General features: G+C 45.7%; 1 protein-coding gene across 7 annotated transcripts in view; it reads left to right on the forward strand.

The window, feature by feature from the left end:
- The window catches only part of LOC135896856 (uncharacterized), a 162,928-nt gene that overhangs the window by 133,096 nt on the left and 16,781 nt on the right, over positions 1-13,051 (forward strand). For 2 of the 7 annotated variants that reach the window (XM_065425351.1, XM_065425355.1), the window contains exon 1: positions 2,745-2,914. The exons of 3 other annotated variants lie outside the window; for them this stretch is intronic. The gene's annotated coding sequence lies outside the window, so the exon portion shown is untranslated. Of the gene's footprint in view, positions 1-2,744; positions 2,915-13,051 lie in introns of those variants that run through there. 2 more of the 7 variants (XM_065425352.1, XM_065425358.1) reach the window with 1 other exon arrangement.

Raw genomic sequence — 13,051 nt, forward strand, 5'->3', positions numbered from 1 at the left:
TTAAAAGAACATTCCATAACAATTCTCTGTCTACGTTACAGGTATGTCACCAACTGCCGCTTCAGGGTTCGCGATTGCAAAAGGCATAATTAAGCATAATGTGCGTCGTGCGCGCAGCATTTCAGTCATCGACATCCTAAGTAGAGCATGTTAAGACAATGCTTCACCATGTTCGATTTACACGAAGCCGTGCGTATAGCATAACGTTTACTGAAGGCGAGTTGTCGAATGCAGGCGGCCAGAGGACGCCTTATCGGACTATGCTTTTAGTATCTGGTTTACAAGGACACCGAGTGCAACTGCAAAAAAAAAAATTCACATTGGTGAGTAGAGGGGCAACTTCTAAAGTGAGACACAAGCCGTGAAGTTATCGCATTTATTGCCGTATCCAGCAAAGCGTTTGTTGTTGTTTCCTAATAACCTCTGGCTTATCCTTAGTATGGGGTTGTAACCAAGAAACGCATTGGTTATTTAAAACACACACATCAATGTGTTCGCGCAGCGAAGCGTATTCATCCTCATGATTTGCGCATAAATGGCAACTAGAGGTCCGACGCAGGCATGTTTGGACTCGAGCACTCATTTTGCCTCCACATTTGTGCATTGGCTCATGTAAAACTGAAACGACGATACCCACGAAGACACTAACAGGCACAGAAGAATTGCGAAGGGCCAAAAAAGTGCTCTTAGCAGCTAGCGCAAGCGAAACCAGACGACACTTTCTGCCACAACATGTACGCAGACGTGCACAGTGCTATAAGCGCTGGTCTATAGACGACGCTACAAATAAATTACCTTTTGGTATATCAGCAAAAAATGCGCACTTGTCTGTTTAAAACAAAAAACGAATTAAAGAGACATATGCACTTACAACCGTTGAAAATAAAACTGCATCGTTATTTTTTTGAATTATAATATGTTTCTGCATATGAGTTTGGATGCCTAACATTTTTTTTTATATTTAGGGGTGAGCCATCAAAGACAGTACTACATAGGTTACATTTGTTGGAGAACGCCTCCAGACAATGGTTGAGGAAAATGGAGGCAGTTGCTTTGCGGGTCCTTAGTAGTGATTTTCTGAAGTCGTAGGTTACGATTACAATGTTACTTATTGGCCGTCCTACTGGCCATCGCCATATCGCGTCCACCACTTTTTAATGATTCCTGTGTTTAGGCGTGAATTGAGAGCATTCGGAATTTACAGGTGATTTGCACGCATGAAAAACAAATTTGTTTTTTTTTTGCGTCCGCGCATCTTATGCAGGTTCTGAGAAGCTTGGTATTGTTTACATAATGTGTATTGTCGCAAAAACACCACGTGCTCATACGGTGTGACACGCCATTTTCTTTAAAGTTTCTTCTTCTAGGTTTTCGTAGCTGCTGACAATTAGAGATGACTACATTCTCAAACAGAATAAACGCTCGTCTTTATTTTATTGATATACCTTATCACACACATTGAAAAAAAGATCAAGCGGGTATAACAGCTCAAGCGGAATGCGTATGTCATCGATGTGTTTATGATAGCATACTACCTTGAAACCTTCATCCGGAAAATAAAGTGGACTCTATGCGGACTTCTCGAAGCACAATGCATCAAAAACTCATGTTCAACACGTTGGTGCCCAAGAACCCCCGAATGGGCTTGGAGTATACCGCTACTGTAGGCAAAGAGAGAGACAGTAATCCATTTATCTTAGATTCCGATTTGTCGACGAGTCATGTCTAACACACCGAAAAAACTAAATATTTATGAGAGACTCTGTGTTCCCGGTATATAGGGTAATTCTGAAGAAGTAGTGCTTTTCAGCTGCAGCCCGTAGCTCGCTACAGGGGCAGTTTTTTTTTTACTTAACTTTACGTTAGGCATGTCACAGAAGAACACAAGCAACTCAAACCCATGACGGTGTATTCAATGGAGGACGCTATAGAAACTAAGTAGCCCTAGCGGTTATCTGGTGGCGACACTAAAAGCAGGGTTGATTGCAATGTATGTATAACACGATTCAGAACGGGCTAGATCTTGGCAACGATGGACGGATTGTACTCCTCTGCCTTACCGATAATCTTTGGCTTGAAAACATCACTGGTTTTCATGTTCCATTTGCTGGTGGCTACCTGTTTTCGACTCTCATATGTTGCTAAAGCTGGTTACATTTTTTGCAGCCCTTTATTATTATTAAAAATTATGCAATGTAAATTATTTGGGAAACTTTTGCCTCGGGCAGGCGTGACGAATTTTTCAAGTGACGAACAGAGGGTAACGACCAAGCAGTGTTTTTATTTTCGTATTTCTAATCGGCTAGACGCGCACTTCTGACATTTTTCCGAAATGACTGCCGCTCTTATCGGGCATACATTGTTTCATTGTTCAATTGATTGATGCTCATAGGAATCAAGTTTAAGTACATATGCACAGACCAGGCTTAAACTGCATGTGTTACATAAAATACGGTTGGACATGCCGCCGTTGGCAACACTGAAACTCCGAGTCCTTTTTTTCAAAAAGAAAAGGTGATGACGTCACTAGTGGCCTGCATTCTTAGCTGAAGCACGGATGATTCGTCGCCGAAGCTTATCGCGATGTTGACGCCACCATGACCACGCAGCTTATCTCGCCCTGCGCGTCATCCCTTGTGCGAAGGTGCAAATATTGTTTTCATGTTCTCCGCTATCGTTGGTGGCGACAGGCGGCTCGGTTTTAACTGCGGCCTCGCCTATTGGCGATAAAAGGGTCGGGCGACAGTCCCAGATTAAAGCGCCGCAAATAAGGCTCACTGGTCACGTGCGGGTGCCTGCCTCGGTATTCTGAAGAGGCTTTCTTTTGTCGAGACACGTGTTTCTGGCTGTCATCACTTTCCTTCGGACCGGTGAGAATTGCATTGCTCTCGCGACTGCGGCCTGAACAAGCTAGGTAAGAGCTCATCGCACTCGGTTCCTATGTGAGCTCATCGCACTCGGTTCCTATGTGTAGGAGCGTGGTGGTTGTATAACAAAAGCGTAATTAGAAAAAAAGGAAAAGTAGAACGCGAAAAAAAAAAACAGCATTCCACTGTTTGACTTAATTCCCAAGCTTCATTCGCCGCACTTGCTTCCAGATAACTCAATGGTGGTGTCTATGAGCATCCATGACTGTCTCGCTCACTTTTTTTTTCTTTAATGACAGTATGGAAGCGCTTGCTCATATCTTGTTCCAACCCGTGCAGGTAGCATAGCGGCTATGGCACTAAGCTGCTCAGCACGAGCGCGCGGAATGAAGTCCCAACGCGGCGGCTGCATTTCGACGGGGGCGCAATGCAATAATGCCCGTTCGCCTTGCATTGGGTGCGCGTTAAAGGCCCTCAGGTTGCGAAAATTATTCCGGAGTCCTCCGCTTCGGCTCGCCTCACAATTATATCTTATTTTTGGCACTTAAAGCCCCGTATTTTATTTCATAACTCCCTCAGCTCAAGCAGTGCCCGAAAATAATTTTGCCACGTCGTGAATGGTGGCAGTTACAGGTAAGAGAACGCATTGTTACTTGTAATCAATTGCAATGGTATGAGAGCAGAAGATATTATTTCAAACTAGCTAGCCTCTCTTATAACACAGAGGGCATATCCGTTGGCGGATGCCAATTACAGTTCGTAATCCATAAGCAGAAATTTAGTCAATGGTCATTCAATGCCAGAGCGAATGGACCACTGAATGCACATGCACCCAGGCTCCAAAAAATAACCAATGCGTTATTAATTCCTATGTTAATAATTTTAAAGTCATGTCACATTCAGTAAAGCTGACCACAAATTTCTTCGGAGTGACAAAGTGACAAAATGCCAGTTTTCGTCAGGATTTCGCAACGATATAGAATTGAGGTATTGTATAGCGAATTAGACACCACACATATTCAAATCTGGGTTAGACGGTCTGAATTTGAGGTGAATCACTCCTTGTCTTTTGTTTGTAATCCTGAGCTATAAAAGCTTCTATGGTGAATGCTCGTCATTATTGTGCTTTGCGGCACTGCTGAAGAAAAGTTAAAACGCTCATAGTTTATATCCAAATAATTTAAAGACTGCTGATTGGTATGAATGCATATAATCAAAAAGATTCAGTGTATCATCCTTATACAATAATTAATCTTTTCTTTATAAAGTAAATGATCCTTAATGTACGTTGGAGAAAAAAGTTTGAGGCCGCTAAATGGTAGCGCATTGCTTAAATTTGTCTAGCTATCTGTGATAAACTAAGCAAAAAAGAAGAACAGGTTGAACACTTTCTCAAATAAGAAGGAGATGGCGAAGTACGTAAAGAATTCGTTTATTCCGGCACTGAAGCAATTTACGGCTAATTTGTACTTTTACAGGGAAGCCGGTTACCTCTAACCCCTGTATGTATCCCGCGCATGCGTTCCCGAAGGGCTGGCCTACATCAATATGGGCGACAGGAATGTGTGCGGCGATCCATAAGACAATGCAATACGGGGCATGGGTTCCCACAGTGGTACCCTGGCCGGCTTACAACAAGGCCTTTATTTTACATCCGTATTACGTCGCGTGGACAAGAATGTGTGGGCCGACAAGAATATGGGGCCGAGAGGAGGCGGAGGTGAAGCAGCCTTCAACATCTCCGCCAACTTCCAACAATAAGCTTGGAATCTTGGTTCCAAGTAGAAGCACAGAAATTTGGCGTTTTGAAAGAAACACTATACATATATTTGAAAGCGCTCTTAGTGTAGCAAGTTGGGCATCATGCGCTTTATGGTTTTCAAGTTCTGCTTTACGAACACCGAGAGGGGGAAAAAGTGTGGTGACGGTGCCTGTGCACGTGGCCTGGTCTTCTGTGGTTTTGACATGACGCGCGTTGGAGGTGCCGGAGCGGCTGCAGGAGTTGTTGCGGCCCGTGCGTGGGAGGTGGCGGCACTGCAGCGGTGCCTGTGTCAGCTTAGTGTGGTGCCGTAATAAAGAAATTTATGATTTTATAGTATCTTCAGCGCACTTGTGCAACCTAAACAGCTTCGCTGGTAATCCATCCTCACATGATTGTTGCGGTCCACGGATATTTTTTATTGCGTAAAAGTTTGATCTGTAAGAGCCAAAGCTGCCTGTGTACAATTTCTCTAAAAATGCTCTCCCAGAGAGCTTATGACGAGAATGCTGTCACTTTCAAATTTCCTCTCGAGGAAGATTTCTCGAGAACAAAAGTTTTTACATCTGCGTTGGCAAATGCCGGCTATATCTGCCAGCTGTTTAGATGTTCCGTGAGCACTTTGTGCTCGAAATGTTTTGCGTGCAAAGTTAATCGAGGTAGCGAGCACAAGTTGCATTAGAGCAGACCAAATCACCCTAATATTTTAACGTAAACAGCGAAATTAGCTGCTGAATATGCTTACGTAAAATATGATGTTGCTTCAAATAATTAGATGAGTACTTAGGTCAAACTGGAAAAATATTGTTCGAATAAGTGTCTGTATCAGTAGTGAAAGACACAGCACAACTCGAAACGGTTCATTACTGGCGGCAGCCATGTAACTTAGCTAGCTTACCCACTCGTACACTCTGCTGGTGGGCGAAATCTCGTCATCCTGGTGGTAATGCTATCGAAGGCCCATGTCAGTGGCCCAAGAGAGCACTTAGATCATATTTACGCCTGCGCGACTATTGGGGAGAAGGCCGCACCAACGTAAATCATGGTACTAACATGGACATACTTGAAGGTTCTGCCTGTAATGAGGCCGTTACCTGTGGCTATCAACATCCAGGGCGAAAGTAGTGCTAGTGCCGGCCCGAGTAAAAATAGGGCTATGTAACGGTCAAAGGTTCGGGGTAAAGATTTCAAGCATGGTAAGTAAACGTGAAGACTGGCACACCAGGCTTGCGGCATACGGTGCCCGGTGGCTGTGTTATCTTAAAAATGTCTCGCCAGGCATTCTAAGGACCATTGACGAACTTGGAAGCAGAACAGTTGAAGTGCGCCTTTTGTGTATATCAGACATGCAAGGTCCTCCGGCTAACATTGAGCAGACTTGTGACACGGCCTCAACTTTCTGTACTCCAGATGTTTCGGTTGCGCTACCAAGTATGGGAGAAAGTGAGGTTTATTCCCGCCGTTGCGACCACAGTGGTGTCTTGGCAGTGATGGCGTATGTGCGGCTACCGCGTGGAGGCGAGAGGGCTATGTGATCTGCCTCGCGTGCCACCTGTGTGGCCTGAATTGCTATGTTGACGGGCGAACTCCAACTTTATCATCGTTCACATTTTCTTAAAAGCTTCGGCGCAGTGATAATCGTACGCGGGGAGCGGTATTTTCTTTCGATGATGTTTGCGGATATTTTAAGTTTGGTGAAGGCTTGCATGACTCCGCATATGACATGTCAGCGTTTAAGGGCAGCGGCGTTTTTAACGCATTGCCAAGACTGCATACTCGACAGTCTGCTTCCATTGTTGCAGCCCATAGACGCCGACGCGTCTGCATTCTATGCACACGAAAACCTCTCGAAATTGATAATACTCTCGAAAGTTATCGCTCGAGAAAATGGCCTCCGATATCATCGCTTCCACAGCTCGCTTATCGCTTGCAGAATACAGCGCCACGTTTTTGGAATTGCGATGTCACCCGTCGAGAGTAGCTGACAAGAACACCATAGGCAAACATATAATAAACGCATTGTTTCATAGGTCTTGCCACCGTCACAGACGCAGAATAGACATTGGTTTTTCATAGCGTGCATGGTGGCGTCACGTAAATCAGCAGCGCATCCAAAATTTCTCACCTTTCAGATCTTCCTTTGTGAAAGCGAAATAAAAGCTTCATGAAAGAACAAGTTGCTGGAATAATTTGTTGGTAGATTTGGAAGACAGTCGACTTTGCCGACGCGTAATTTCGCGGAAACGAAATCACCTTTTTAGCTACCTATACAATAAGTAGAATAAAAGTAATGTGTTGCTTAGAATTCTGCGAGAACTGCTGCCTCTTTACATTGCAAGACAACAGTCACATAGCAGTGTTGCTAACGAGGAGATTGTAGGCGAACAGCACTTACCTCGGGTAGCCGTTCGCGCTGCCTCTATGCTTTTGTTGTAGGAGAGGCCGTAATGTGCCGTTCAGTAGAACTAGACCGGCGGTGCAACGAAAGTGCATAAAAACGAAGGCCGGCTTTAGGTGCTGACTACCTCCTCTAACACTAGGCCCCTGTAGCGCAGACCAAAGAACCGGTCGTTGAGAAGGTGATAGCGACCTTCGTAGCTCCATGTATTGTCTAGTTTCTGCACGAATAGAAGCACCCCGTTTTTAGATGTGAAGCAGTAGCAACACAAGAAAGTACGCTAGTTCGAACTATCATGCAACACGCAGTGACATTGCTAGCCTCAATTCAGAGTATAAAAGTGTCACTTAGCAGTCGTTCGTCTGCGCGATATTCGTCGCTTCTATTCCAATGCGCAATGGCTAAGTCGGTGGCCACTCACTCACTCACTCACTCACTCACTCACTCACTCACTCACTCACTCACTCACTCACTCACTCGCTCGCTCACTCGCTCGCTCACTCACTCACTCACTCACTCACTCACTCACTCACTCACTCACTCACTCACTCACTCACTCACTCACTCACTCCGTGGGTACGTTGTTCATTAGGTCTTCGTTTAGCCTTGCAAAAAGGGAAGACGTAGACAGTCTTCCCACCATGGCCTTTTCTACAATGCCGGCAGACGTGGAGGACAATCACGTCATCATTCTCGATCTAGTCGTGCCCGATCAGTCCGACGGTCCAACACACGGATCGCCGAGTCGCAAACCCCAGAGAGAATTCGGCGATTGCTACGACGTTTTCTTGCCCATTTCGCACATTTGGCGCGCGTTAGCGCTTAAGGTTAAATTAAGTCACATGAGCGTTGCAGACATCGTAGAAGTACACTAGGGATCGATCTTTTTCATCCAGATCAGTAGAGCGCAGCTCTCAGGCGCACGTTGCTGCGGCGAGCGTCGGCGTCACTTGTAACCGAGTCAATAAACCGAGAATAAAGCCAATGCGACGCACAGAACGGGGTAAAAAAAAACTGGCTGTGGCTTAGCTAAGGTTAAGCCCAGGATGCGAAGCATACTAGCCTTTATTTTAACGCGACAGCGTTAAGGAGCTCGTGTCGCAGAAAAGCCGGTGTCGTTGGCGTCGGCTCAGGCGCACATTTCGTTGTCGCGCCGAACGCTGCGTTGCTCGACGCTCACCGCGTCCGATACGGGGCGCGTAGTCGCTGCGCCGTAGCAAAGCCACCTAGAAACAGTCTCTGTAGCACGCCGCAACCTTCGCTTCTCATTCCAACGAGCAGCTCTGTCTCCAGGAGGCATCTCACCTCGTGAGTGTCTAGCAGAGGCAAGCGCAGCTGCTTATATACCGCCGCGACGCCGCGAGTGACGGCACGAGTTGGAGCCCCGTTTCTCCTCTGTCGTGACGTCCCGGTGTCACGTGGTATTGAAGGCGACACCGCCGCGCCTGAGGAGCTGGGTTGAGATCTAGTAATATGCTTCGCATAAAAAAAACGGCAAAAGCGATGAGACACGAGGCGGAAAGCCGAGCAGAGGGTGCAGCGGAACCATCATGTGGAAAGTGGAGTAGCTTATGGGCAAAAGGGTAAGAAGGAAAGGGAAGGGCCAGCGGCTACCAGGCGTGGCGAGCGCGGAAACAAGGCCCGGGCGTGGGCTTAGGGCCCACTGCGCATGCGCTGCTTCGCCTGCGGTGCCAACGCCGCTAGAACATGCGATCTGCTAGTGCCACGCGTTCCCGTGTTCGCGCTTTCTTTCTGAACAATGAGCAACGCAACTGGTGGAAAGGCTTCGTATGCCGCTGCTGCTAAAGGAACTGCCAGAGCAGGGGCACAGCGCCATCGCAGAGAGCTCTCTGCCGTTCAGAATCAAATTCTTTGCCGCAATATATCGCGAGTTTGAAACACCTGAACAGCTGCGCTGAGAACTCCCATTAGGGAGCACCATAGCTATCGGTATAACTTTTTTTTATCGTGCCGAGCTGTTTTTGTACTTTTTATCGTGCACACCCCCATGTTGATATTCCACCACCCCGAAGGCCACAGCTCGAATAGGCCAATACTTGTATAGACGCGCCGCGCTATAGCTACTGAGGCAATGTGGCGTTTAAGTTTCACTTGAAGTCGTGAGTAGCGTATAGGGTATTTGTTTATTTGTCAATGGCAGCCAAATAGAAAAATACCCCTGCAGCGTTCATTGGCTGCATATTAAAGGACACCAGGTGGTAAAAATTATGTTGGACTCCCCCATTTCAGCGTGCCTGATATTCATATCGTAGGTTTTGAACGTGAAACATCTGAATTAATTTTTTTTAACTATACAGATTTTTCATACAAAAGGCTGTGAACGCAGTGGTGATGCATAATTTTTAGGAGAGTTTCTAGGTGACACGTATATACTTCACCAGTGATAATTTCAATAGAATAATTGACAAAACTTTTCTGTTATTTTTTCATTTGAGCTTTGAAGGCAGTTATGTATGTAGCACATTTAGAAGGAGTACAAATTATATGCACGTTCTTCTTCTTTTGAAGTGTTAAGAATTGTAGCTATTTCAAAATATTATCGGTGAATTTCATCGCTAAATGCACGCAATATGAAAACTTACTGCTAGGGGACCGCAGAAGAGACTGGCCCGCTATCATACCGCATACAAACTACCCGTGACAAAAAACTTGACGAAGTTTGCAAGGAATCGTCGGTGCCAGTCGTGGCAGATACTCATATGGCACGCGTTGTATGACAAGCAACTGCCGCAACGTGCCATCATTCAAACTCCATCTTCCATTTCGTCACGGGGCATTTCCTTAAGACAGAGCAGTGGCGTGCGTTCAGTTTCTATATTGCCTCAATTGAGTGCTCAATTTCCGTGATGAATATCCCGAAGTGAGAGTTGTCTTGAAGATGAAAAAATGAAGATATATTAACTGTTACTGCCCGAAATTTGCCAAACAATCGACTAGGAATTTTTTCTTGAGTAGTCTTCCGAAAGTAAAGTTCTCAGAGAAAAGTATCCCACCTGGTTCGGGACAGTCTTCCGCAAAAGCTGTGCATTTACTACGTCTATAACTTTTTCTTAAAAAAGAAACGTGTGTTTGAAGAAACACTGTTTTATACCGTCTGTCCCAAGCCACAGCAAAAATACCAATTTAACATACGGATGTGTCACGGTGACACATTATTCGATATCAAAACAATTTATTAAAAAGAGCAATTTTGCGATAAATCCTGAAGGCCATGAGAGTTTCTAGTTTTCCCTCGGCTATTAGATGTTGAGAAAGTATCGTTTACACTACTTCCAGTCCGAGGAATAAAGCGGTCAAACAGAGGTCGTTGGCTCTTGAATGTACGGGTGTGGTCTTAGAGAGAACGTAACGAATTTAGGGTGACAGTTCGTTTTAACCTGTGCGGGAGGAACATGCCAGAGACCCAATTATTCGGGCTAACCACAGCGTGCAGTGCACGGCTTGCCTTGTTTACAGCGCGCCCTCAGAGCCGCATTTAGATTGGCAGTGAATGCGATGGACCTTGTGCCCCGTCCATTGGGTGCAAGTAAATAGAACACAGGTGACGAGGATAAACATGAGGGTTTCAACAGGAACCACTCTCATATCTCACGCATCGCTGCATGACGTCATATCCCATCTCCTACGAATTTCTGTACAGCGCATAGAGGAAGAAGCAAGGAAAGGGTACACGAGAGTATGGGCAGCGTACTTTTACGAATGAATGTATTACTTCTGCGAAAGGATCCATCAACAGATAGCAGAGCATAATAAACAAAAAAAAACATTCTGTATTACTGTGCCTATGGAAACCGTACAGGAAGACGCATCCTTTCACACCTTTCATGTAGTAAATGAAAGGTGTGTGCGGTATTTACATATTTCTTATCATCAGTGATAACCCTCGAGCCTCTGTGTATGCATGCATAACTACCGGAAATAGGCTATTTGCGGCGCTGTATCTCTCTTATTATCTCGTCGCAGCAATTTCTTGCAATTATACGGTGATCACAATCCAGTAGTCAGTTTTAGCAGGCTACAAGTCATCGCATTCAAAATAGGGGAGCGTACGCCTATCAGCCGCTTTATCTAATTGTCTTCCTTGTGTATATGGCCATTGATCAGGCCCCCACTATGGTCGCTATGTTATTTTGCCTAAGAGATGAAACGTCCTGCGGGGTATTTCAATTAAATTGAGCCGGCGTTTAAAAACATTGGAGTATATCTAGTCGACTTTTAGCCACCCATAAGTAGGTTAAAAGTCGTGGCGGAGGCGTAGACGTAGAGCATCCGCCTCGCGTGCAAAAGGACGGTGGTTCGAATCCCGGTGCCGCGAAATTTTCCACCGGATTGAAAAAAAGAATATCCACGTGTTGATGAAATTGCACAAACAGGCCTGGAGTGCGGCCTGGTCCCGGTGACCAAAACCGGTAGCGCACTCCATCACCAGAGTAGGATTGGCCACCTTGCTGCAGTACTTCGTCACAACCTCCCATATGAACACAACAACCAAACCCCGGCCCCTCAGTCCCCAGCAGCTGCGAAGCAACTGACCATGGCGGCGGTCAGACCTGACACGCAGCAAAGGGTGCTAAGAATCCCTGGATCCGGAAAGCCATTGGAATCTGAACCTGGCAACGTTAAACGCTAGAACGTTATCTAGTGAGGCAAGTCTAGCAGTGCTATGTTAAGTTCGGAGGACAAATGAAGCATATACAGTGCTAAAAAGCTGACACGTCCTGTGCTACCGGGGCTTAGTGGAAAGGCGAGAACTAGGAGTCGGATTCCTGTATCATAAGAATATAGCTGGTAACGTACAGGAATTCTATAGCATTAAACGAGAGGGCGGCAGGTCTTGTTGTGAACCTTAATAAGAGGTACAAATTGAAGGTCGTACATGTGTACGCCCCTACATCCAGTCATGATGACGAGGAACTTGAAAGCTTCTATGAAAACGTGGACTCGGCGACTGATAAGGTCAAAACAAAACACACTGTACCGATGGGCGACTTCAGTGCCATGGTAGGCAAGAAGCAGGCTGGAGACAAGGCAGTGGGGGAATATGTCATAGGCACAAAGAATAGCAGGAGAGAGTTATTCATAGACTTTGCAGAAAAGAACAAGATGCGGATAATGAACCTGATAATGGACCGGATAATGGATAACCGGATAATGGACCTTCTTCCGCAAGCGGTATAGCCGAAAGTGGACGTGGAGGAGCCCGAATGACGAGACTAGAAATGAATTAGACTTTGTACTGTGTGCTAACCCTGGAATCATACAAGATGTGGATGTGCTCGGCAAGGTGCGCTGCATTGACCATAGGATGGTAAGAACTCGAATTAGCCTAGACTTGAGGAGGGATTGGCAGAAACTGGTACATAAGAAGCCGATCAATGAGTTAGCGGTAAGAGGGAAAATAGAGGAATTGCGGATCAAGCTACAGAACAGGTCTTCGGCTTTAACACAGGAAGAGGACCTTAGTGTTGAAGCAATGAACGACAATTTTATGGGCATCATTAAGGAGTCTGCCATAGAAGTTGGTGTCAACTCCGTTAGACAGGATAGCAGTAAGCGATCCCAGGAGATGAATGATCTGATCAAGAAACGCCTATCTATGAAAGCCTCTAACCCTACAGCTAGAATAGAAGCGGCAGAGCTTTCCAAGTTAATCAACAATAAGACAGCTGACTTAACGAAGTATAATATGGATAGAATTGAACATGCTCTCAGGAACGGAGGAAACCTAAAAGCAGTGAAGAAGAAACTAGGAGTAGGCAAGAATCAGATGTACGCGTTAAGAGACAAAGCCGGCAATATCGTTACTAATATGGATGCGATTGTTCAAGCGGCTGAGGAGTTCTTTTGAGAATTATACAGTACCAGTGTCACCCACGACGGTAATGGAAGGGAGAAGAGTCTAAAGGAATTCGAACTCCCACAGGTAACGCCGGAAGAAGTAAAGAAAGCCTTGGGAGCTATGTAAAGAGGTAGGGCTGCTGGGGAGGATCAGGTAACAGCAGATTT

The sequence above is a fragment of the Dermacentor albipictus genome, chromosome 5 (assembly GCF_038994185.2).
Source record: "Dermacentor albipictus isolate Rhodes 1998 colony chromosome 5, USDA_Dalb.pri_finalv2, whole genome shotgun sequence".
Taxonomy (NCBI): Eukaryota; Metazoa; Arthropoda; class Arachnida; order Ixodida; family Ixodidae; genus Dermacentor; species Dermacentor albipictus.